At 46.7% G+C, this 23,910-nt stretch overlaps 1 protein-coding gene across 7 annotated transcripts in view; it reads right to left on the bottom strand.

The window, feature by feature from the left end:
* Positions 1 to 20,677, bottom strand: part of LOC141153874 (NACHT, LRR and PYD domains-containing protein 3-like) — a 182,380-nt gene extending 161,703 nt beyond the window's left edge. For 3 of the 7 annotated variants that reach the window (XM_073639107.1, XM_073639113.1, XM_073639110.1), the window contains exon 1: positions 20,465 to 20,603. The gene's annotated coding sequence lies outside the window, so the exon portion shown is untranslated. The other 4 variants (XM_073639109.1, XM_073639114.1, XM_073639108.1 and 1 more) reach the window with 2 other exon arrangements.
* Between the last annotated feature and the right edge of the window lie 3,233 nt (positions 20,678 to 23,910).

Raw genomic sequence — 23,910 nt, 5'->3', positions numbered from 1 at the left:
CAGATGGGGTTCAAGGAGGTGACCATTAAAATTGGTAAAGTTGAACTGCCGGCACAGGGAGTGATTATTGTGGACATTGACCATCATGAAAGTCACCCTAAAATAATTGTGGGTACTAACATAATTGAAAATTGTCTTTCAGAGGTAATTGTAATTCTACAACAGGTGGCGGTGAATGCTAGTTTCAGCCAACAGAGAGTCCTCAACAAGGAGATAAAAGCCCTGATGAGACGGCAGCAGGTAGCACTGTCTGGTGGTGAGATCGGTAGCGTAAGACTCAGTGATCCATTCCCCATTTCCATGCCTCCCAAAAGTGAAATGATGATCTGGTGTCGAACTGCAATCTGGTTGAGAGGTAGAGACTACCAAGCCATGGTAGAACCCGTGTACTCAGACAGCAGGCCCACCATTTTGACAGCCCGGGGGGTGGTTGATGTCCGTCATGGGAGGGTGCCCGTCAGCATCCTCAACATTGGGGAGAGGGAAGTACACTTACCCAGGTACGCTACACTCGCCAAACTGTTTGTTGTCGAACACCAAGATATCAGGGCCGTGGAACCCTTGCCTCCATCTCCTCAGGCGGAGGGTAATGGCTCCCAGAAACAAAAGGAGGACTGGTGCCAGAAACTCCACGTGGGTGCTGACTCCACTCCCCTGCACCAAAAACAAGGAGTCTACCGGGTGGTACAGGAGTACGAGAGAGTCTTTAGTAAGCACCCACTACACTTCGGCAGAGTAAAAGGGATAGAACACCACATCCCCACAGGGAGCCACCCACCAATAAAAGAGAGGCACAGACCTGTACCCCTGCACATTATCAGAACGCCAAGGGTATGCTGCGGGAAATGAAATAAGCTGGGGTCATTAGAGATAGCTGTAGCCCCTGGGCAGCCCCCTTGGTTCTGGTGAAAAAGAAAGACGGCACCATGAGAATGTGCGTGGACTATAGACAAATCAACCGTATCACCCACAAAGACGCATATCCGCTGCCTAGAATAGAAGAGTCTTTAGCCGCACTAAAATCAGCTAACTTCTTTTCTACTTTGGACCTTACTAGCGGGTACTGGCAGGTTCCTGTGGCAGAGGCTGACAAGGAGAAGACCGCCTTCACCACCCCGATGGGACTGAGTGAGTTCAACTGTATGCCTTTCGGGCTCTGCAACGCACCAGCGACCTTCCAGCGGCTGATACAATGCTGTCTAGGGCACCGAAACTTCGAGACGGTCCTCCTTTACCTGGATGACGTGATCGTCTATTCGAAGACCTACGAGGACCACCTAAAGCACCTGGCCGAGGTGTTCGAAGCCCTGGCAGGCTATGGCCTGAAGGTAAAACCATCGAAGTGTCACCTGCTGAAACCAAAGGTCCAGTACCTAGGGCACGTGGTAAGCGCAGAAGGAGTGGCCCCCGACCCTGACAAGGTCACGGCAATCAAGAGCTGGCCAAGCCCCTTGAACATCAAAGAGGTGAGACAGTTTCTCGGATTGGTAGGCTACTACCGAAGGTTCATCCCCGGGTTCACTAAGATGGCAGCTCCTATGCAGGACCTCCTGATTGGACAGTCTAAGTCCAGGAGTCAAAAGCCACCCTTCAAGTGGGATAAACCGGAAGAGGAGTCCTTCCGCCAGCTAAAGATGGCCCTCACGGGGGATGAGATCCTGGCCTACCCTGATTACGGCCAGCCTTTCAGTCTCCACACAGATGCCAGTAATGTGGGACTGGGAGCTGTACTGTCCCAAAACCAACAGGGCAGAGAACGGGTGATCGCATACGCCAGTCGGAAGCTGAGGCCCACCGAGAGGAACCCGGAGAATTACAGCTCCTTCAAGCTAGAATTCCTGGCGGTGGTGTGGGCCGTGACGAAACGCTTCAAGCATTACCTGGCCTCCGCAAAGTTCACCGTGTACACGGACAACAACCCGTTGACACACCTGGACAATGCAAGACTGGGTGCCCTGGAACAGCGGTGGTTGGCCCGTCTCTCCAACTATGACTTCGTGATCAAGTACCGGGCAGGCAAAACCAACGCCAACGCGGACGCCCTATCAAGGATGCCTCACTTACCTGAAGGTGACGAAGACCCAGAAGAGCTGGAGGAGGTAGAACTCCCCGCGTTTCACCGGTATGGAGCCGCTCAACACTCTCACCGCGTGAAGGAGGAGGATCTAACAACTGTGATGATGAATCCCCTACCTCACCACAGCTGGGCCGAGACCCAAGATAGTGACCCTGCAGTCCTCCTGGTGAAAGATCTGCTGACCCGGGAAAACGCCCGCTTAGATCCAGATGCCCCAGAGGAAGCCAAGCAGCTATGGAAGGAGAAGAGCAAGCTGTTCCTCTACGAAGGCAAGTTGTGCAGAAGGATTGTCAACCACCGGACGCACGAGCTGACCTGGCAAGTCGTGGTCCCAAGGCGGGATGCAGCTATGGTCCTGGGGGCTTACCATGACAGAGCGGGACACTTCGGTTTGAAGAAACTGGAGTTCCTACTAAGAGGAAGGTTCTTTTGGGTCGGCATGAGAGGAGCTGTAGAAAAATGGTGCAGAGGCTGTGGCCCTTGTCACCTGAGGAGGAAGGACCGTGCCAGCCAGAAGACATCCTTGAGGCCCATCGTCACCACGCAGCCTCTTGAGCTGGTAGCTCTGGACCATGTCAAATTGGCTCCCAGCCGGTCAGGATACATCTATGCCCTGACAATCGTGGACCACTATTCCCGTTTTCTAGTGGTGGTCCCGGTAAAGGACTTGACAGCCCAAACAGCGGCCAGAGCCTTCCAGCAATACTTCTGCCGTCCACACGGGTATCCGGAACAGGTCCTGACAGACCAGGGTGCAGCGTTCGAGGCTGAAATCTTCCAAGAGTTCTGCAACCTCTATGGCTGTAAGAAAATTCGGACAACGCCTTACCATCCACAAACCAACGGGATGTGTGAGAAGATGAACAATATAGTCATTGATCTCCTGAAGACGTTGCCCCTGGAGGAACGCAGCCTGTGGCCAGAAAAACTGCCGGACCTGATAGACCTATACAACAATATCCCGGTGAATGCTACAAACTGCACCCCGGCTTACCTGATGCGAGCTAGACCAGGTAAGCTGCCCGTAGACCTGGAGATGGGAGTCCTAATACCTGAGGACACCTCCCCGGATGCAGACTGGGATACGGAAAGGCAACTGCAGTACAAGAAGGTACAGGAGAGTGTGGAGAAGAGCCTGGCCCAGGTGAGAGAGAAGCAAGAAAGACTCTTCAATCAACACGCCCCTGCTGGTCCCCTAGAACCTGGTGAGCAAGTCCTAAAGCGAAAAAGAAGGCTACATAAGTTGGACGACCAGTGGGAAAGGGAACCCTACACCTTACTGCAGTCTGACCACGACAACCCAAAGGTGTGCGTAATCACCAAGAACGGAGGAGAAACCACTAGTGTCGTCTCCAGAGACCACCTCAAAAGGTGCCCAGAGCAACTCCGTAGTGCAGAAGAGGATCAGAGTGACCTTGAACCCGCAGAGGACAAGGAAGAAATGATCAGCACCGTTCTTGGAGAGTTCCCTCAGTCCTGGACTCGCATAAATGATGCTATAGTGGTACCCGTCCTGCATTTCCTGCAACCGGCAAAGCAACAACCAACACCAGAGCCGGAAGGTGAAGAGGAGCAAGCGGTTCCAGAGGCAGAAGAGCCTGTACCTGCAACCCAGGAGAGTCAACCCTCTGCTGACAGTGAGCCTGCCATGACTGCGGTAAGCCAAAGGACCCGCAGACAGCTGCCTGCCTTACCTGTACACCCAGATGGTAGCTGTACCCCTAACGCTAGTGGGGAAAGCCAGGTTGGTCCACCACCAGACAGTGGTCTACGTAGGTCAGCCAGGAGCACAAAGGGACAGATACCCGCTCGCTGGAGAATATAGAGTGTACTAAGATTGTAAATAACCCTGTTGACCAAGTCTTGAAATGTTTGCCAAGTTACCTGCATGTTTATTAATAGTGTGTTTCAGTTTCTTGCAGCTACCGTAAGGGCTCAAAGGTTATGGACTTTTTATAACCGGGACCTTGTATGGACTGCGTTCAGAGCCTAACCCAGGAATGAACTAAGACTGTAAGGGACTTGGGGTAGGACAGACCCCCACCTGGTTAAGGCTCCCCGTTGTTTTGGTGATATGGACACCCGGTCACAGACCACACTGTGACCTAAAGAACTCAATTTGTGCGTCGTCTGTCTGTTAATGTTTTATTGTTATGCATATTGTCTTTGTTTATTGTTTAGTCCCGGAGTACTAAATTTCACAAGGGGGGGAATGTGTCACCCTGACCTGGATGCCACAAGTGTAATTAAAGCTGTGTCTGAGAGCAAGGTGGAGGTTCTCTAGTCAGGGGAACATTAGCATGCAATGCCTCCTGTCTCAGGCCAGTAGGGGGAGCTGGCTGCCCTTATAAAAGCTGGTACTGAGGGCAGGGTTAGAGAGAACTGGACGACCTAACTGAGGATTCAGGTCCCAGAGCAGAGAGGGACAGTTGTATTGCACCTAAGAGGAAGTGTGGCAGTAGGAGAGCCACAAGCCAGAGACAAGAGGCGAAGAGAGCCTGTCTTGGCAGAGAAAAGATTTAACTTTACCAGACTTTGGTGTCTGAGGCTGGAAGGATTCCACATCCCCCAGCAGAGAACCAGTCCGCAAGGGACTGTACATTCCTTGGCCTAAGAATCCTGGAGGCCCTGTCACAACCGAAGGGACCAGTAAAGCCGTACAAGGCTGGGAGCAGAAAGGAACCCACGTCGCAGGCCATACAGGCGAGAATACACGGAAAGCTCGGAAACGTGGGCTGTTACCCTATCAGGAGGAGATAGCCAGAAGGAGCGCAGAAAGCACGGTAGGCCTACACCCTCACCCTGACCAGGGTCAATTTCCCCGTTGCTCTCAGACATCCAGGTCCCCTCCTAGCCGGGACTGTTTGTGGGTCAGTTTACCTGTTTAGTAAAGACCCTGGACTGCAACCTGTTGTCTGTGTGCTCCTTGCTCCTCCAGCACTACCAGCACTGGAACTCTCACTACCATCACTCCCACCATCCACTATACTGCCCTGGGGCCGCACTCTTCCCGTGGGGAGTCACACTACCATAGCTGCACACCTCATCAGCCCCAGCGGTCTGCATGCAGCGGCGGTTCCTAATAACTGCAAATCCACGGGTGGCGTAGTCGGACATAATTAATAACACATAACGGACTACCACTGGCCTGACCACCCTGAGCCACGGAACCGGGTTGCCACTACTACTCCCATCGTTCCCCCTATTGCCCGGATCCGAGTGCCCCACGGCCCAGGGGGCGAGTCACAGGGATTGCCAGCCAGTCACTGTAATGCCGCAGCCATGTTGGTTGTGAGCATTACATTGATTGGCTGGCCGCACAGCGTCACCCCAAGTATTTAAAACTGGGCGCCGCCATCTTAGACACAGTCGCTCCGGATCAGCTAGTGTAGGAAATGCGCTGCTGAGCTAGGGAGAGATTTATACTGCAAAATAGTTAGTGTAGGGTCTGTAAAGGCTGCCAGATCAAACAAACAGTCCTTCTCAGGATTAATATCCATCCCAAATATCAGGCAGACAGGCAGGCTGTATAGGAGATGCAGTGGTTATAACAGCAAATGCTGCATTACAGTCCTGTGTGCTCCTGTTGCTGAAATTTCTGGACTTAGCTCCAGGTCCCGGGGGGCCAGGAAAAATCCTTTTTTTTCATCCAAATCCTCTTTTTTTTTTTTCCTCCTTCACACTGTACAAATACCCGTCTTATTAAACTTTTGGTGCCCCCCCCCCCCCCCAAAAAAAAAAGTGTGCCTGTGACAGTTCAGACACAAATATATCTGTTTAAAATAGTGTGGTATAGGACAGAGAAACAGATGTGTGGTTTTGCAGTTCCACGTTTCAAACCTCTGTATTATCCACTTTTGGGCCATTTTTACCTAAAAAAAAACAGTTTGAGTGTGTCGCTCACTGTTCAGCTGCAAATATATATATATATATATATATATATATATATTTAAAAAAGTCTGGTATACATACACCAGTAAATTATAACTGTGGTTTTGCTATTCCACGGTAAAAAATCTCTATTATTCAGGTTTTGGTATTTTTTCCGTAAAGAAAAGTAATAGTAATAGTTTCTCCCTGATTGTTCTGATTGTTTAAAAGTCGGGTGTAGGCCAGAGAAATAGAACTGTGGTTTTCCTCTTCCACGGTTCTAATCTACTTTTTATTTCCCTTTTTCCATTGATGGTGCGAGTGTAAGCTATTTTACTTCCTTTACAATGGGCAAGGCGAGTGGCAAGGGACGTGGAAGTGGACGTTCTGGTGATGGTGCGTGCAGAGGACGGGGCCGTGGCCAAGGTGAAAATGTGCCACAACCAACAGCCACATATTATCGCTCCCACTTCTTGACCGAATTACTAGGGAAGCACAAAACAAGACCAGTATTGCGAACTGATCAGTGTGAACAGGTTATTAATTGGATAGCAGATAATACTTCCAGTTAACTGGGCACCACCACCTCTGGCCTGTCTTCCACACGGTCGGTCGACTCTTTCTAGCCGTTGGTCTCGACCGCATACTCCTCCTCACCGTGATGCTCCTTCCTACCACCATGCCGAGTGTCGTCAGACAGCAACTAATCCCACACTTGGACAATCTGAAGAGCTGTTCACTGGTCCATTTCCAGATTTGTGCCCCTCACCTGCTCCGCTTTAAGTGGTGGAAGAGGATATCCCATTTAGCGATGCCCAAATATTTGAACAGCCACGGCCACAGGAAGTCGACGCTGGCAATTTGTCACAAGAGGTGGACGATGACGAGACACAATTGCCAGGAAGTGAGGAGGATCGTGGTGCACAAGTGGAAGAGGAAGAGGTGGTGGATGATCTAGTAACTGACCCAACGTGGCAGGAGGCCATGCAGAGTGAGGCCAGCAGCACAGGGGGAGGGAGGCAGATTACCCCAACAGGCAGGAAGAAGCAGTGTGGTGGCCGAAGACAGAAGGTGGGCAACCGTTCCCCGTAACACCAACTCGAGGGACGTTGCCAGTACAAGCGGTAGGTCTTCCAGAGTCTGAAATTTTTTTAAAGACTCTGCTGATAACCCCAAAAAGGCCATTTGTACCACCTACCATGCCAGCATCAGCAGGGGTGACAAAACTACCAACCTGACCACCACCAGCATGATCAGGCACATGGCAGCAAAGCACCCGACTTTGTGGGGCGAACCGCAGGGTCCACGACCAGTGTCACCGGGTGTCATCACTCCTTCTTCCGTTGTTGTGCGTGCAATAGAACCCCCTGTTGTGTGTGCAAGGCAATCCCCTGTCCATACTGCATGCAAAGATGCCCTCTCCTCTCAGTCTTCACTTGTTATGGCAGTTTCTCAAGAAACAGCATCAACGTCCAAGTTCACGTCCCACCGCAGCGTTCAATTGTCCATATCCCAGACCTTTGAACGAAAGCGGAAATTCGCAGCTAACGCCCCACAGGCCACAGTCCTAAATTCGCACATTTCACGACTGCTTGCGTTGGAAATGCTGCCTTTTAGGCTGGTGGAGACGAGATCCTTCCGCAACCTTATGGCGGTGGCCGTCCCTCGGTACTCGGTCCCCAGCCGACACTATTTTGCCCGGTGTGCCATCCTCGCACTACACAAGCACGTGTCCCAAAACATCTGCCGTGCCCTCAACAACGCAGTTGCTGGGAGAGTCCACCTGACAATGGACACGTGGACAAGTGCTCGTGCCCAGGGATGGTACATCTCCCTGACGGCACACTGGGTAAACATAGTGGAAGCCGGGACCCAGTCGGACCTTGGTACGGAACACATCCTCCCCACACTGAGGATTGCGGGCCCTATGTCAGTCAGAGTTGCCAATACAGTGTACAGCTCCTGCGCATTATCCTCCTCCTCCTCATGTTCAGCCTCCATCTCAGATATCAACACATCAGTTACAAGCTGGAAGCACTGCAGTACTGCCTCAGCCAAGCGGCAACAGGCTGTGCTGAAACTCATAAGCTTAGGTGAGAAACCTCACACTGCTTGTGAGTTGTGGACAGCTGTGAAAGAGCAGGCAGATCTGTGGCTGAGACCGCTGAACCTACATCCAGGCATGGTCGTGTGTGACAATGGCCGTAACCTGGTGGCGACTCTGAGGCGAGGCGAGATCACACACGTACCATGCCTGGCTCATGTGCTTAACCTCGTGGTTCAGCGGTTTCTTAAATCGTACCCCGAGTTGCCAGATCTGCTCGTGAAAGTACGCCGCCTGTCAGCTCATTTTCGCAAGTCGGCTACAGCTTCCGCCGCCCTTGCTGTGTTGCAGCAGCGTTTGCAGCTTCCGTCACACCGACTGGTGTGTGATGTCCCCACACGTTGGAACTCTACCTTCCACATGTTGCAAAGGATTTGTGAGCAGAAGAGAGCAGTTGTTGAGTACCAGCTGCAACAAGGCCATCAATATTCAGGTCAGACTCCACACATAAGACCTCAGGAGTGGACCTGGATGTCTGACATCTGTACCATCTTGACAAACTTTGAGGAGTCCACCAAGATGGTGAGTGGCGATGATGCCATCATTAGCGTCAGCATTCCACTTGTCAGTCTTTTGCAACGCTCTCTGCAGAGAATTAAAGAGGAGGCATTGCGGCCAGAATATGATGAGATGGATCAAAAAGCCGTAGCGGTCGATTACACACAGCCCAGCCTCATCTCATCCCAACGTGCATTGGGGGACAAGGAGGGAGAGGAGGAGGAGGAGGAAGAAGAAGAACAGGAGCTTGTGTCATGCGCTGTGGACGGTAGTACCTGTACAACTGTCATACCGTCGGTTCAGCGAGGGTGGCCTGAGGACAGGGGGGAGGAGGAGGAGGAGGAGGAGGAGAGCATGGTCAGTTGTCATCTTGGTGAGGACACGGAAGTCTTGCCCGTTACCAGTCTGGCATGCATGGCTGACTTTATGTTATGTTGCCTTAACCGTGACCCTCGCTTTGTCAAAATGTTGGGTGACAGTCATTACTGGTTGGTGACACTTTTAGACCCCCGCTACAAGGAGAACTTTCACTCTCTTATTCCTGATGTGGAGAGGTCTACAAAAATGTGGCAGTACTAGAAGGCGCTTGCTGCAGAACTGTTAAAAAAACTCCCATCTGAACACGCTAGCGGCAGAGGTCACAGTTCGTTGACCAACCAAGGCGTTCAAGCGAGAAAGAGGCAACTCCAATCCAGGAGAGGCAGGGGAACACTGTCAATGTTCTGGGACAGTTTTCTGAGACCCGCCCAGCTTACAGGCCCTGAGGTGCGGGGTACTCTCACAAGGAGTGTAAAGTTTCAAAAGATGGTGAGGGAGTACCTTGCCCACCGTACAAGCATCCTCTGTGATTCCTCTGTACCTTTTAATTATTGGGTATCCAAGCTAGACACTTGGAATGACCTCGCTCTGTACGCCTTGAAGGTCCTGGCCTGCCCTGCCGCTAGCGTGCTATCGGAGCGTGTTTTAGTGCCGCTGGGGGAATTATAACTGATAAACGCACTAGCCTGTCAACTGACAATGCTGACAAGCTGACCCTTATCCAAATGAACAAGGGCTGGATTGGGCCAGAATTCTCATCACCACCAAATGACAGCAGAGTAACATAAAGTCAAATCCACTGTGTTTTTTTGGGAGGTGTGTTCACATGCACCGCTTCACACCCACACATGGGTATATGCTTCCTCATTTCGGCTGTTTTATGTTCCTCTCCTTATCCTCACTATACCACGAGGGTGACCGTGGTCCGTGTTGCCATTATTGAAAGTTCCTCTGTCCTTATTTTTGTCATCTTTTGCTTGGAAGGCATAAGCAAAGACTGTGGGAGACCCACTCCCCAATAATGGGAATAATATTTTTAGATGCTGTACTGTATGGCTCTTGTAAGGAGCATTGCAAGTTCCTCCATCCTAATTTTTGGCAGCTTTTGCTTGGAAGGCATAAGCAAAGACTATGGGAGACACACTCCCCAATAATGGGAATAATGTTTTTAAGATGCTATACTGTATGGCTCTTGTAAGGGGCATTAAAAGCATCTTGTTAAGCTACTGTGACCTCCACCACTTTTCCGAGGGGCATTAAAAGCATCTTGTTAAGCTACTGGGACCACCACCACTTTTTCGAGGGGCATTAAAAGCGTCTTGTTAAGCTACTGGGACCTCCACGTCTCTTCCAAGGGGCATTAAAAGCGTGTTGTTATACCACTCTGACCTCCACGTCTCTTGTAAGGAGCAATAAAAGCGTGTTGTTATACCACTCTGACCTCCAAGTCTCTTCTGAGGGGCATTAAAAGCGTCTTGTTATACCACTCTGACCTCCACATCTCTTCTGAGGGGCATTAAAAGGGTCTTGTTAAGCTACTGGGACCTCCACCATTTTTCCGAGGGGCATTAAAAGCATCTTGTTAAGCTACTGGGAACTCCACGTCTCTTCCAAGGGGCATTAAAAGCGTGTTGCTATACCACTCTGACCTCCACGTCTCTTCCGATGGGCATTAAAAGCGTGTTGTTATACCACTCTGACCTCCACGTCTCTTCTGAGGGGCATTAAAAGCGTGTTGTAATACCACTCTGACCTCCACGTCTCTTCTGAGGGTCATTAAAAGAGTGTTGTTATACCACTCTGACCTCCACGTCTCTTCTGAGCTGGCATTAAAAGCGTCTTGTTATACCACTCTGACCTCCACGTCTCTTCCAAGGGGCATTAAAAGCATGTTGTTATACCACTTTGACCTCCGCGTCTCTTCTGAGGGGCATAAAAAGCGTGTTGTTATACCACTCTGACGTCTCTTCTGAGGGGCATTTAAAGTGTCTTAGTATACCACTCTGACCTCCACGTCTCTTCCAAGTGGCATTAAAAGCGTGTTGTTATACCAATCTGACCTCCACGTCTCTTCTGAGGGGCATTAAAAGCGTGTCGTTATACCACTCTGACCTCCACGTCTCATCCAAGGGGCATTAAAAGCATGTTGTTATACCACTCTGACCTCCACGTCTCTTCCAACGGGCATTAAAAGCGTGTTGTTATACCACTCTGACCTCCACGTCTCTTCTGAGGGGCATTAAAAGCGTGTTGTTATACCACTCTGACCTCCACCACTTTTCCAAGGGGCATTAAATGCGTCTTGTTATACCACTCTGACCTCAATGTCTCTTCTGAGGGGCATTAAAACGGTCTTGTTAAGCTACTGGGACCTCCACGACTCTTTGAACGGGCATTGCATTTCCTCATAATTTTTGGCAGCTTTTGCTTGGAAAGCATAAGCAAATACTATGGGAGACCCACTCCTCAATCATGGGAAAAATGTTTGTAATATGCTGTACTGCATGGCTCTTGTAAGGGGCATTGCAAATTCCTCCATCCTAATTTTTGGCAGCTTTTGCTTGGAAAGCATAAGCAAAGACTATGGGAGACCCAATTTCCAATAATGGGAATAATGTTTGTAATATGCTGTACTGCATGGCTCTTGTAAGGGTATTGCAAGTTCCTACGTCCTAATTTTTGGCACCTTTTGCTTGGAAGGCATAAGCAAAGACTATGGGAGACCCACTTCCCAATAATGGGAATAATGTTTGTAATATGCTGTACTGTATGGCTCTTGTAAGGGGCATTAAAACCGTCTTGTTAAGCTACTGCGACCTCCACGTCTCTTCTGAGGGGCATTAAAAGCATCTTGTTAAGCTACTGGGACCTCCACGTCTCTTCCAAGGGGCATTTAAACCGTCTTGTTATACCGCTCTGACCTCCACGTCTCTTCTGAGGGACATTAAAAAAGTCTTGTTAAGCTACTGCGACCTCCACCACTTTTCCAAGGGCATTAAAAGCATCTTGTTATGCTACTGCGACCTCCACGTCTCTTCCGAGGGGCATTAAAACCGTCTTGCTAAGCTACTGCAAACTCCATGTCTCTTCCAAGGAGCATTAAAACCATCTTGTTAACCTACTGTGACCTCCACGTCTCTTCCGAGGGGCATTGAAATGTTGTTTTTAATTACCTCTAACCACCACGACTCTTCCAACAGGCATTTCATTTCCTCCTAATTTTAGTCAGCTTTTGCTTTTCAATGCAAAGGCGAAAACTAATGGAGACCCACTCCCCAATAATGGGTAGAAGGTTTTTAGTACGCTGTAATCCTCGTCTGTTTCAAGGGGCATTGCAGTTCCTCATAATTTTTGGAAAGACTTACATTCACTGCTTAGGCCAACTGTATACAGGAGACCCAGTTGCTATAAATGGAAAAAACGGTTTAGTTAAGGCCCTCTGACCTCCATGTCATTTCCAAGGGGCATTGGAGTGCCTCAAAATTTTTGGTAGGCATTGCACTCACTGTATGCCCTATAACTGTGTAGCCGAACCGCTCCTTTTGTTACAGAAACATATCCTACTAGACATGTGTGGTTGACTGGCCTGATATTGATGTGAATGGTCCCTGTTCTTCCTGCTCTTTCTCATTTGCCACCACCTCATCCATCATTTATGACCTGAAGCTTTGTTTTAACAGGAGTCATAGAACTGGGATAGTAGCAGGAAAACATCCAGCAATCCTCGTAGAGGTAGGATATGCGCCAAAACGCTGACCACCTAAGGCCTATCCGCTACTACATACATGGGCTTGCATTCCAAGAAAACAAAGCAGATGCTAACTTCTATCATCATCATGCTCCTCACCTTGGCACTCTCAACTCACCTGATGGAGAAGCCAGGGCCCACCGGAGGAGTCTGGTTCTCTGGTGGGCTTGTACAATGCTGCCCTAAAGTAGGCCGGGCTAAGAAATGTCTGTGGGGATGTTCCGTGGAGAAATCGGGACGGCTGGGGACCGTTTATGGACACCCCGCCGCCCCCAGGCGGATGGGGACCATGTGTGGACACCCGGCCACGGGGCGGCTGGGGACAGAGTGTGGACACCCGGCTGCCCACTGGCAGATGGGGACCGAGCGTGGACACCCGGCCACCGGGTGGCTGGGGACTGAGTGTGGATAAAAGAGCCGCCAACGCAGCCGTGACATGGTGGCCGGCGTCTGCCTCCACATGCCTAAAAGGCCCAATTTCAAGTGCAAGCAGGCTACCAGTATGGTATTGCAGCCTGGGGGTGGGTGGGTGGCAGGTTGCACACTTACGCTTGCATTCCAACAAAACAAAGCAGATGCTAACTTCTATCATCAACATTATGCTTCTCACCTTGGCACTCTCAACTGCCCTGATGGAGAAGCACCACCGGAGGAGTCTGGTTCTCTTGTGGGCTCATCCAATGCTGCCCTAAAGTAGGCCGGGCTAAGAAAAGTCTGTGGGGATGTTCCGTGGAGAAATCGGGGCGGTTGGGGACCGTGTGTGGACACCCGGCCGCCCCCTGGCGGCTGGGGACCGAGCGTGGACACCCAGCCGCCGGGTGGCTGGGGACTGGGTATGGATAAAAGGGCCGCCAACGCAGCCGTGACATGGTGGCCGGCGTCTGCCTCCACATGCCTAAAAGGCCCAATTTCAAGTGCAAGCAAGCTACAAGTATGGTATTGCAGCCTGGGGGTGGGTGGGTGGCAGGTTGCACACTTACGCTTGCATTCCAACAAAACAAAGCAGATGCTAACTTCTATCATCATCATCATGCTCCTCACTTCGGCACTCTCAACTGCCCTTATGGAGAAGCACCACCGGAGGAGTCTGGTTCTCTGGTGGGCTCATCCAATGCTGCCCTAAAGTAGGCCGGGCTAAGAAAAGTCAGTGGGGATGTTCCGCGGAGAAATCGGGGCGGCTGGGGACCGTTTATGGACACCCGGCAGCCCCCAGGCGGCTGGGGACCGAGCGTGGACACCCGGCCGCTGGGCGGCTGGGGACTGAATATGGATAGCTCGCTTCCGAAGCAGCCATGAGGTAGTTGCCAGCTTCGGCCTCCTTAAAACTAAAAGGCCCCATTTCAAGTGCAAGCTAGCAGTATGGTATTGCAGCCTGTGGATGGGTGGGTGGTTGGCTGCATATTTGCGCTTGCATTGCAAGGAATGGGGGAGGTACAATTGAACACTGCCCTGGGACAAGGACTTGCACGGGGATAGTTGCAAGTCTGCATCTTCTGATGTGGCAAGGATCACTTCTGATGGGCACACTTTTAGACAGTGACCTGGGAGTCAGAGATGCATCCAGGGGTCTTCCCCATGCTGTCCCCATGTCTTTTCAGCACTGTATGCATGTGTCACACAGCATATGGCCAGATAAGGTTGTAAATTGTCAAAATGACATTTTCCGGTGAATGCATTTGTCACAGTTGAAAGCAATACAAAAGTGCAAAAACGCATCCCCATGCTGTCCCCATGTCATTTGAGCACTGTCACTATCGTTTTGGGCACTTGTTAGGCTTTTAAAAGACTGCTGGGGGTGCCGCCGCAAAAATGCTCGGGTCTCCCATAGACTAACATTGGGCTCGTTGCTCAGGTCGAGCACCCGAGTATCACGACGAGTTCGGCCCGAGCTTCGAGCACCCGAGCATTTTAGTGCTCGCTCAACACTACTAAGTACCCAATGTTATTTATATGCACTATTGCTTTTACTTATTTACTTACAGCATTTGTTTATTTTGTTTCTGTCTTGGGTTTTGTCTGATTGATGGCTAGTGAGAACATGCTTCTATTTTGCATGCATACCAACTTGTACTCCAGTTCATTTTTTTCCAGTTTCGATCTCCTCCTCATCTGTCTACCACCTTAGCCATGCTTTAAACCAGTGTTCCCCAACTCCAGGCTTCAAGAGCCACCAACAGGTAATTTTTCAGGATTTCCTTAGTATCCAGGTGATAATTTTAGTACCTGCACAGGCAATAATTCCACCACCTGTGTAATACTAAGGAAATCCTGAAAACATGATCTGTTGGTGGGCCTTGAGGACTGGAGTTGATGGAACACTGCTTTAACCCCTTAAGCCCCGCGGGCGGTTTACACGTTAATGACCGGGCCAATTTTTACAATTCTGACCACTGTCAGTTTATGAGGTAATTACTCTGGAACGCTTCAACGGTTCCCCCTGATTCTGAGATTGTTTTTTCGTGACATATTGTACTTCATGATTGTGGAAAAATTTCTTCGATATCACTTGCGTTTATTTGTGAAAAAAACGGAAATTTGGCGAAAATTTTGAAAATTTAGCAATTTTCAAAATTTGAATTTTTAAGCCCTGAAATCAGAGCGATATGTCACACAAAAGAGTTAATAAATAACATTTCCCACATGTCTACTTTACATCAGCACAATTTTGTAAACAAAATTTTTTTTTGTTAGGGAGCTATAAGGGTTAAAAGTTGACCAGCGATTTCTCATTTTTTCCAACAAAATTTACAAAACCATTTTGTTAGGGACCACATCACATTTGAAGTCACTTTGAGAGGTCTTTATGACAGAAAATACCCAAAAGTGACACCATTCTAAAAACTGCACCCCTCAAGGTGCTCAAAACCACATTCAAGAACTTTATTAACCCTTCAGGTGCTTCATAGGAATTTTTTGAATGTGGAAGAAAAAAATGAACATTTAACTTTTTTCACAAAAATGTTACTTTAGACCCAATTTTTTTTATTTTCACAGGGGTAACAAGAACAAATGGACCACAAAGTTTGTTGTGCAATTTCCCCTGGGCATGCAGATACCCAATATTTGGGGAAAAAACACTGTTTGGGCGCACTGTAGGGCTCGGAAGGGAAGGAGCGCCATTTGACTTTTTGATTGTAAAATTTGCTTGAATAATTAGCGGACACCATGTTGCGTTTAGAGAGCCCCTGTGTGCCCAAACATTGGAGCTCCCCCACAAGTGACCCCATTTTGGAAACTAGACCCCCCAAGTCACCTATCTAGATGCATAGTGAGCAGTTGCAACCCCCAGGTGCTTCACAAATTGATTCGTAAAAATGAAAAAGTGAAAAAAAAAACACTTTTTCATTGTTACGAATCAATTTGTGAAGCACCTGGGGGTTCCAACTGCTCACTATGCATCTAGATAGGTGCCTTGGGGGATTTAGTTTCCAAAATGGGGTCACTTGTGGGGGAGCTCCAATGTTTGGGCACACAGGGACTCTCTAAATGCAACATGGTATCCGCTAACAAATTGAATGGAAAATCGGCTCAAATTGTTAGCGGACACCACATTGAGTTTGGAGAGCCCCTCTGTGCCCAAACTTTGGAGCTCCCCCACAAGTGACCCCATTTTGGAAACTAGACCCCTCAAGGCACCTTTCTAGATGCATAGTGAGCACTTGGAACCCCCAGGTGCTTCACAAATTGATTCGTAATAATGAAAAAGTGAAAAAAAAAACCACTTTTTCATTTTTATGAATCAATTTGTGAAGCACCTGGGGATTCCAAGTGCTCACTATGCATCTAGATAGGTGCCTTGGGGGGTCTAGTTTCCAAAATGGGGTCACTTGTGTGGGAGCTCCAATGTTTGGGCACACAGGGGCTCTCCAAACGCAACATGGCGTCCGCTAACAATTTGAGATGATTTTCCATTCAATTTGTTAGCGGACACCATGTCGCGTTTGGAGAGCCCGTGATGTGCCTAAACAGTGGAGCTCCCCCACAAGTGTCCCCATTTTGGAAACTATACCCCTCAAGGATTTTATTAAGGTGTATAGTGAACATTTTGAACCCAGACGTACGGCACAGAATTTGTTTACATTAGGTCATCATATTGAATAAGTTGTCATTATTCTTGAGCGCAAGTGCTCGCTACTTGAGTTTGCATCGGTTACTCAGGTATGCACCATGTACAGCGTGTGCTCGAGTGACATGCTCGAGTCCCTGCTCCGCATGTTTCACGGTTATTAGACACCCAAAAAAAAACATGCGGGGATCGCTCGTGCATGGCAGGCAATCCCCGTAAAGTTTTTTGGCCGCGAAACATATGGGGCAGAGACTCGAACATGTCACTCAAATACCCACGATACTCAATGCATACCAGAGCACCCGATGCAAACTCAAGTAGCGAGCACTTGCTCTCAACACTAGTCGCCATAGCGTCATCTTTTTTTCGTACTTTTGAAAAAAATCCCAACCCCAGCCCTAACCCTAGCACAACCCTAACCATAGCACAACCCTAGCCCTAGCACAACCCTAGCCCCAGCACAACCCTAGCCCCAGCACAACCCTAGCCCCAGCACAACCCTAGCCCCAAACCCAGCCCTAACCCTAGCCCAATCCTAACCCAAGAGTTTATTTTTGACGCCGTTCCTTGTGCGGTATAAGTGATTAGACGACTTTATTCTTCGGGTCGGTGTGATTGCAGCAATGCCAGAATCATATGGGGTTTTTATGACTGACAGCTGTCACACACTAAAAGACGCATTTTTTGTAAAATCTAGTTTTTGCATCGCCATATTTTGAGAGCTATAATTTTTCCAGATTTTGGCAGACAGTCATGTGACGGCTCGTTTTTTGCGGGATGACTTGACGTTGTTATTGGTGCCATTTTCAGGCACATGACATTTTTTGATCGCTTTCTATTCCGATTTTTGGGAGGCAGAATAAACAAAAACCAACAATTCAGGAATTGTTTTTTTTTTTTTTTTTATTCTGTTCCGCGTGTGGTAAAATTGATGAGGTAGCTTTATTCTTCGGGTCAGTACGTTTACAGCGGTACCACATTTGTATAATTTTTCTATGTTTTGGCGCTTATACACAATAAAAGCTATTTTATAGAAAAAAATATTTTTTAGTATCGCTTTATTCTGAGAGCTATAACTTTTTTATTTTTCGGCTGATGGAGCTGTATGGTGGCTTGTTTTTTGCGGGACGAGATGACGTTTTCAGCGGTATCATTTTTATTTATATGCGTCTTTTTGATCGCGTGTTATTCCACTTTTTGTTTGGCGGTATGGTGATAAAGCATTGTTTTTTTGCTTAGTTTTTTTCTTTTTTTTTTTACCGTGTTCACTGAAGGGGTTAACTAGTGGGACAGTTTTATAGGTCAGGTTGTTCCGGATGCGGAGATACCAAATATGTGTACTTTTATTGTTTTTTTTTTTATTTTTTTTATAATAATATTTATTGATGGGTACATTATATTTTTATTTTTGGTGTATTATTTTTTTTTTTTTTTTATAATATTTTTGCACATTTTTTTTTTTTTTTTTCCACTTTCACACAGTTTATACACTTTATTACTTTGTCCCACTCTGGGACTTTCACTTTTTTTTTTCTGATCACCTGCATGGCACAGGAATGGAGCACCATCCCTATGCCATGAAGGCTGTCAGAAGTGCACAGTGTGAAGATTGCTTGGAGATGCACTGCGCATGTCCAAGCAATCTTCCTGCTCTCTGGTGACCCGGATCTTGTCATGACGACATCGGGTCGTCATGGCAACACCCGGGAAGCCTTTGCAGACTGCGCTGGAAGGCGGAAGAGGAGGTGAGTATCGCCGATCACCTCCCCTTGCCCCCGCAATGCCGCGATCGACTTCGATCGCAGCATCGCAGGGGTTAATGTGCTGGGAGCGGTGCAGGACCGCTCCCTGCACATAGTACCTGGTGTCAGCTGTGACAATCAGCTGACACCCGCCGGCGATCGCGCCCGCACAGCCTGTGTGCGCGCGCGATCGCGATGACGTACTAATACGGGTCTGGCTCTTAAGTCCCAGGGCACAGACGCGTATTAGTACGTCAGATGTTATTAAGGGGTTAAACACTGCTGCACCACTGAACATCTCCTTATTTCTGACTACCAACTCTACTTGTCCTCCCCATAGTGCTGCACTGCCCTAAAGTTCTTTCTCATCTCTAAAATCCTAGCCATACTCTCTATTTTACTAATAACCTAAGACTAACATCATCTATAATCTGAACAACCCACTCCTGTCTCCAAGACTTCTCGGGTTTCACACCAGAATGTGCTGCTACAAAAAATCAGCAAAATTCGCAGTTTTAAGCATGCCTTAAAATATATGTTTGTATGCAGGTCTATCTAATTTCTTCTCAATTTATCCTTGCCCCTTTTATCAATTTCCTCAAGACCTTGTGAATTCTTTTAACACTGGCCTTCATACTCCATGCACGCAATAATATAGATAGATAGATATATCAAAAGAATGCAGCAGCACTCCATATTGCCAAGATATGTCTTAACAATGGAAAAAAATGAAAATATTAGATCTAAACTGTTTTGCTTAGCAACAAGTACTTACAAACAATGAAGGTTTTTAGCGCATAGATTGGCCAATTCATGTGTGCCCATCAACCATGGCAAGGTAACCTCACCCTGATGGGTAACTACTCTGCTTAACATGCCACTTTTGGGCTATAAGCCTACAACTAAACAGACAAACATGTCTTCTTCTGGGCTAAAAACATCTACATTTAAAGGGCAAGCAGAGCTGTTTATACAACACCTGCTGGTTAATGGGAGGAGTGCAGAATCAGGCAAGAGGCAGTTACACCCCCTTATAGTAATACAAACCAGAGAAACCTGACCAGCACCTCCTAGTGTGAACTGGTGCCAGCTGCCGTAACTATAAAATATATCAAAAGAATGCAGCAGCACTCCATATAGCCAAGATAAGTCTTAACAATGAAAATAATGAAAATATTAGATCTAAACTGTTTTGCTTAGCAACAAGTACTTACAAAAAATGAAGGTTTTTAGCGCATAAATTGGCCAATTCATATGTGCCCATCAAGACGTATCTTGGTCATATGGAGTGCTGCTGCATTCTTTTGATATATTTTATAGTTATGGCAACTGGCACCAGTTCACACTTGGAGGTGCTGGTCAGGTTTCTCTGGTTTGTATATGTGTATATATATATATATATATATATATATATATATAATTACAGATAGTTTGATGTAAGAAAACATAATAGTAAAAAAATGCAGCTCACGTTTTTATATTTTTTTTTTAAGTAAAAGATGCAATAAAAAACCATCTCAAAAAACCAAAAACAGAAACATAATAAGCAAATACCCTACAAAAAAAATGAATAAACAGCAATAGTGCATGAAAATATTATAGGGTACTTGGTTAACATAATTTTGATCAAAATAATGCAAAAGCCATCCCACCACGTCACGATGACCCTATTGGGGACAGTCCTAACTCTAATATTTAAAACCTTACAGTTTGTCTAGTGACATGCATGTGGATAAGGGCTGAGAAAGACTGAGCCCGGCTATCAAACACAGAGCCATGGGGAACTAAATGAATAGAATTTCCAGCTCAATGAAAGGCTGGTCACACCTTTATATGCAATTGAAAAAAGCTACAAAATAACCTAAAGAAATGAACTAGGAGCTTGCTCTAGATTTTTTGTGAGGGCTTCTGAACATATAAAATACCCCCAAGTATAAGCGAGGTTTATCTGAGGTGGCAGCTTTCAGAGAAATTCTAATAACTCTCTTGCTGCAGAGAGCTCTGACAATTGGCACCATTTGAATTACTAAGAATGACTTGCCTTATGTGGCGCTGACCCATTGTTGTGTCCTTATGCTTTTCCCCATTGACTTCAACCGCTTAAGATCCGCTCATTTCACTGATCTGTGCAACGCCCTGTTCTATTAAACAAGTGATCCTTGATATATTCAGCATGTTAATGTCTTACCTGAGATCCATGCAGGGAGAAGAAATGTAAAGTCTTTGGAGAAGAGTAAAGGTCAGGTGCACTCAGGTTTCACTTGCTTCAGTTAAAGAGTAACCGTGAAGATAAAAGAAAATACAACCCACCAGTTATCCTTACTTCCTTTTTAGCCTATACAATATATTTCCTTTAGTGGTAATATTCGGTAATATTATTGGGGTGACAAACTGCTCTAAATGTTTATTAATAATAGCTAATGGTGCTTAATTAGTGCATGACCTGGCCATTACCCTTCCTAACCAGGACAATGTCAAGTTTTATCACGCATGCTTTTTTAATGGCTCTATAATTTTTTCTTGTTCAAATATTCATTTTTTTGCTATATTTGCATTCTTTTTTTATTTTAGGAAATACGTGTCAATTATATTTTGTCTCTACAACCACAAAGAAATGTTAGAAACAGTTTAAATTGTGTTACCCTTTCCATAGAAATTACTTTTAGATATTGGACATATTATTTAGATGGTGGTCGGGCTACAAACAGCGATTTACACAAGCAGTGTTTTTTTTTTTTAATTTACTTATGATTTTCTTTTCTATGATTTTTTTTTTTTTGCTATTTTATTTCTTTTTTTCATTTATTTTATACGCAGTTCCATCGATAAGATCTTAAAATGTGAAGTTTTATATTTGTTATTATGCTGGATATTTTTTGTGAATTACAAGAAATTCTCCTACTTTATCTAATATGTTATCACAAGAAAATGAAAAAAAAAAATCTATTAAAAATAGAACTTGGTTCACATAGGTGGGATTTTATAAATGTGGAATTTAGTAAGTGCGCTTCATGGAAATAAGCTAGGGAAATTAATAATGTACAAATAGCCATCAAAGACTGGGGATATCAATTGCAGCAGTACGCATGTTGTGTACTATATTCAATGCACATTGTTCAACATTAAATATATTAAATATATAGGATACATTACTCACAAACTGTTGTTTACTAACTGTGAATGTTTCATAACTAAGAGATTAACATTGCTGACAAGACAGGCAACACTCTGCAGTATTAGACAGACACAGGAGGGATTTACAGAGCCAGACTGTATCCCTTATCTCTCAGATGGATCCTTACCAGGATTGATATCACTTCCCCCTGCATGAATGAGCATCAGTTGGGTGAGGACGTTGTTATATTCTTCTCTTATTTTACTTGGTTGTGTTACATGACATGAGCTACAGGTGCATCTCACTAAATTAGAATATCATCAAAAAGTTAATTTATTTTAGTTCTTCAATGCAAAAAGTGAAACTCATATTATATAGAGTAATTACAGAGTGATCTATTTCAAGTGTTTATTTCTGTTAGGCTATGTGCCCACGATGCAGAAATGCTCCGGATTTTTTTTGAGCGTTTCTGCATCTCCCTGGCAGAAAAAAATGCATGCGGATTGTACATGCGGATTTTACATGCGGATTGTACATGCGTTTTCCTGCCAGGGACATGCGGATGTGAAGCATTTCCGCATGCGGGTTGACAAGCGCTTTCCAAAAGGCATGGATTTATATAGTGTGACTAGTGTTGAGCGATACCTTCCGATATCGGGAAATATCGGATTGGATTGTATCGGACCGATACCGAAAAAGTATCGGATATCGCCGATTCCGATACCGGAAACCAATGCAAGTCAATGGGACAGAAATATCGGAATAAAAATAAACCCTTTCTTTCCTTGTAGGTTAATTCTACATGAAGGAAAACAACTAAGAATAATGTAGAATGTATTGGGGGATTTAGCCCAATCAAATGGAATAGCAGGAATTAATATTTTTTTTTAAGACGTTCTGAGTTACGGAAATATTGACTATGTTAAGTATTTTTATATTTTGTCAGATATTTGTGTTTCACTACTTCCATGCTCTTCACCTTCTTTTTTACTTCTCCCACACTTTCTCCTTCATCATCCACAGCATCTTTTTCATCTTCTTCTTCTTCACCTTCTTCGTATTATTCTTTTTTTTTACATTCTTCATATTCTACTTCTTCATCTTCTTCATCTTCTTCTTCTTCATCATATTCTTATTTGTGGCAGGCATTCCAGTAGTTGTTATCTATAAAAGGTTGGACATTACACCTTTCGTTCTGCCCGTCACAAAAGATTTACAACAGGATTTGTCCGCGTTCAGTTTGGCCTGCAGCAGCAGGTCTTTTCCAGGGGCACCACGAGGAGGAACGGACTCACCCCCATACACTGCTTAGTCATCTTCTGCTTATAATTTAGATATTATCTTTTGCTCTGATTTTTAGTCTTATGCTTAATGTTCTTCCGCTTTTTGTTCTGCAGCTTCTTGTATTTCTGCTTCTTGGTTTTCTGTCTCTTGTTCTTCTGTATCTTGGTGCTTGTCTTCTCTTCTTTGTCCTCTTGGTCAACTTCTTCAGGGTCATCTTCTTGGTCTTCTTCGGGGTGGTCTTCAGGGTCGTCGTCTTCGGGGGTCCTCGTCTTCGGGGTCCTCGTCTTCTTCGGGTTGGTCTTCTGGGTCCTCGTCTTCGGGGTCCTCGTCTTCTTCGGGGTGGTCTTCAGGGTCCTCGTCTTCTTCGGGGTGGTCTTCAGGGTCCTCGTCTTCAGGGTCATCGTCTTCGGGGTCCTCGTCTTCTTAGGGTTGGTCTTCAGGGTCCTCGTCTTCAGGGTCCTCGTCAGGGAGATCTAGAGTGATTACCAAGAACCATTTCAAAAAGCTTGAACTTGGAAATGTAGCAGAAGGTACAAGAAAGCTGAGGAACTACCGAGGACCAGCTGACGGTACTGGAACCCGGATGGGTAGCAGAAGGTACAAGAGCCAATGGAACTGCCGAAGACCAGCTGACGGTACTGGAACTCGGTTACTAAGCAGGAGGTACCTGTGCCAGAAAGCACTACCAAGGACCAGCAGACGTTGGTGGAACTTGGATACCGAGAAGGAGGTACCTAATCCAAAGGCACTGCCGAGAACCAGCTGACGGTACTGGAACCCGGATGGGTAGCAGAAGGTACCCATGTAAAAAAAAGTTCAAGGCCGCGAGCCGGCCGCAGTTACCAAAACCCACAGTCCTACAGGGGGTGCTTGTCCTATTGGCACTATGGAACCAGCCTTCATTGCCAGATCCCGCAGCCCACATAGGAGTCATCTAAACTGCAGGCACCATAGAGTCGGCTAACCCGACCGCAACACGACAGGACAACGCATTGGAGGCAAAGTGACGTTGACACTACCCGGAAACAGCTGGCGTGCTGGAACCAGGCTGGGCAGGAGGGAGTACCCATGCCAAAGTCACTGCCGAG

The sequence above is a fragment of the Phyllobates terribilis genome, unplaced genomic scaffold, assembly GCF_046119375.1.
Source record: "Phyllobates terribilis strain yellow unplaced genomic scaffold, ASM4611937v1 Scaffold_7__3_contigs__length_470593459, whole genome shotgun sequence".
Taxonomy (NCBI): Eukaryota; Metazoa; Chordata; class Amphibia; order Anura; family Dendrobatidae; genus Phyllobates; species Phyllobates terribilis.
The sequence above is the reverse complement of the archived record's forward strand: the minus strand, read 5'-3'. Positions and strand labels throughout refer to the sequence as shown.